Below are 3,514 nucleotides of genomic sequence, written 5' to 3' on the forward strand. Positions count from 1 at the left end.
GCTATTGAGGGATGTTTCCTGCACATCCTCAACAAGTTGCGCTACCATTTCGTTTAGCAGAATTTGATAATGATAGTGAGAACCACTCCACAAAGCATTTCAAAGTTACCTTTCAAAATGTAATGAAGTACTTAAAAAAACCAAAGTAACTATTTGAATAATAAGTAATACGAGTCCAGAGCAGGCCACTAAGTCAAGGGCTGGAGTACCTCTCCAGGCCGGTGCAGGCCATTCAGCCTGGAGAAGAGAAGGCTCCAGTGAGATTTTACAGCAACATTTCAGTACCTAAATGGGGATTACAAGAGAGCCAGAGAGGGACTTTTTACAAGGGCGTGTAATGGTACGACATGGGATGATGGCTTTAAACTGAAAGAGTGTAAGGCTGGATGAGATGTAAGGAAGAAATTTCTTTTTATGATGAGGTTGGCGAGACACAGGAAAGGCTGCCCTGAGAGGTTGTGGACTTCCCATCCACAGAAGTGTTCAAGAGTAGGCTAGACAGGGCTCTGAGCAACTTGGTCTAGTGGAAGGCTCTTTGTCCATGGCAGGGGGATTGGAGCTAGATGATATTTAAGGTCCCTTCCAACCCAAACCATTTTAGGATTCTATCATTCTGCATTTAGGATGGCGAGATAGTGAGATGGTCATTTATGATGAAATGGTCAAAAGCATGAAACTCAGAAACAAATTCAAACTCCTGCAGAATTAGTGACCGAGAGGTCTAAGGGCTGAGTTCAGCTGCACAGCACTGATCTACACTCCTCCCTCTGCCAGCTTTTGTGTGTGTAAAGAAGTGTGTTACATCATGAGATTTCATTATGGGACCACATCTAATGCATATTAACCTGAAAAAGAAGATGTGAGTGAAACAAGCATTAGACAAATATAGAAACACATTCAGAGCTGGGAATAGGCATCCCTCAAAGAATGGATAGAGCAGCTGGTAGCTTTGTAGCTTGGTTGCTTCAGGTGGTTTTGCTGAAGAAATGTGAGGCATTTGTTATATAAGCTTTGGAAATACAAGAATTAAAAAGGGATGCAAGAACAGAGAAAAGTAGAAATTAGTGTAAGATATAGGCAGGTATTCCTCTTTGGCTCTTTCCTATCTGATATAAATGGAATTAAACAAAGGGACAAAGCTATAGACACAGCATTGTCTGGACTGGTTTGGTGACAAGGAGACTGTTAACTTTCTGTAAAAAAAAACAAACAACAGAAGCAAGAAAAGGAAGAACAGTGCAATTCTTCAATGACTGTAGGACAGAAATGTGCATTTATTTGAAATATGAATGGTCTGATCTGTGTATCAGGACCATCTCCTATTCTATGTATGTGCAGCTGTCTTTGATGCTTTTTGATGGAGTTCAGGCACCACATCTGCCTTGTGCATCTTTGGTTGGCAGGAGTTACTATGAAACTGTTTGCAAAAGTCTGCTAAATGTGACAGACTTGTGGTTAGCACTGGCAAAGGCTGATGATGGGGGCAAGGATGTTTAACAATATGTCAGGTTGGAAGGGAATCAGAGAATGAAAGCAATGTAAGAGAGAAGTAAGCAAGGTACTATCTTGCTCAGGAATACTAAACTGACGTTACATAGTATACACAGTACTATCTAGAGTATTTAGGATTTAGCAGGGATCCTCAAAACTGTGCAGCTGTATTAGTGTGGCTCTGTGCTGTAGTTAATGAGCCTCTCAGCAGGGCTAATTACTCTGGGGACACTATAAAGCCAAAGGGCTATGCTAATCTCACATTCTGGTACTAATTTAGGTATGGTTTTATTGTGCCTGATTGCTTGTGTAAACATACTATAAATTGATTTTTGTGTGACAGATTAGGGTATTGGTTCAGCTATAGGAGCCTGAGCAATCTGGTTTCAGGACCAAAGCCAAAAACCTAACCAAACCACAACACACACCTTCCTACTACAGCTGAACAATGTCTCCAAATAGGTAAGAGAGGAAGGTTAAAAGTATGTAAGGAACCATGGGAAATGGGACCAAGCACAAAATTTACAGGAAGGAAATATGTGTTCCTGTCCCTGCTCTGTCATAGACTTTGTCAGAGATATTTACTTGGAGATGACACTGGTTCTTCACCCGGAAAGGGAATTCTCTTGTAGGTGATGCTGCAATGATTTTTTGTTGGTGCTTACAAAATGCCATTTAGTGGTGAAATCAATCACAACTTATTGAAAACATTTAAGCCCTCCACCATTCATTGCTTCCAAAACTGCCTATTTTGACAGCTTTGATGAGCAAAATAAGTTTTAATGTTAATCTCAGTTCAGCTGCCCCATTATTGACAGTACGTATCCTAGTCTTCTTACTTCATAAAAATGGGGGAGGACAGGGAGAGAAAAGGCTGCACAAGTGAAGATCTGCTTTCTGCTGCTTTGGTGCTTCCTCCCCGAGGCTGTGGCAAACTGGACACGTTGGCTCTTCCTGTCTTTAGCACGCAGAAACTCCTGTAGAGAATTCTGCAGTCAAGAGTTTGTTGACCTGGGCACTTACATCTTTGAGACGATCTTGAGCCAGCTGGAACTCTTGCCTAACCTGCTCAGATGATTTCAAAACCTCAGCAAACTAAGATGTACGTATTTAGGTGCATAAAATACAGTCTCAGTCTATGGAGGTTAGTCTGGACATCAGGAAGTTTTACTGCTATGCCTCTAGAATATATTTTTATTTTTTTTTGTTTTCATTAGACATGAACTGATGTTTTGTGGATGCCTTTCACCTACCTGGGCATATAGTTCATTTTGTACCCCAAAAATCCTGCTGGGAGTTGTCCTATCAGTTGATCAGAACAGTCACCTTCTTCAAATGTCATCCTGGAAAGAAAGTACACAAAATTAAAGTAGGAGCTTCATTTCTTAGGTACTTAATTAGCACCTAATTGCCAAAAAGACTTTCTGCAAAAGCCTGTTTGTAATATGATTTCCAAGAATGTATTTTTTTTCTTTCTGCCATGCACATTTTAAAATTCACCTTAGTTGTGGACTTTGCTGGGCTGAAATGCTGTTTGCCTGTAAACTGCAGACATGGTTTTGCCACAAAACAAACAGGGCAGATAATTCATCAAAAGACAATTTGATCCACACAATGAATGGCAAATATGGATGGCTAATTTGGTGAAGTCAAATCTATGGAGAGCTGTTTAGTTATTAAAGTAGAAAGGCACTACATTTCCATTCTTAAGTAAACAAGCTTCAGTCAAAGAACTCGTAACTTGATTTCCTTTTTGATTCTATAAGTCTAGGATTTACAGGACAGTAAGCCAACAGCCCTAAGTGCTGAAACCCTTTTATATAGCAAAGAAATAGTTACCACACAGGCAGTGGCTCCACTGCCAGCTCTTCTGTATCTCACTGCCTATGCTCAACACTTCAGAAGAATGTTCCATAGCCTACTGTCACTTCTCTGAAAGAGTACAGTTAATTTAAAATGTGATGATGGTTTCAATGCACTGAGATCTGCTTATTAACTATTCTACACGGAGGCACAATTATTT

Source organism: Pipra filicauda, unplaced genomic scaffold (assembly GCF_003945595.2).
Source record: "Pipra filicauda isolate LSUMZ 115617 unplaced genomic scaffold, ASM394559v2 scaffold316_size853178_pilon, whole genome shotgun sequence".
Classification (NCBI taxonomy): Eukaryota; Metazoa; Chordata; class Aves; order Passeriformes; family Pipridae; genus Pipra; species Pipra filicauda.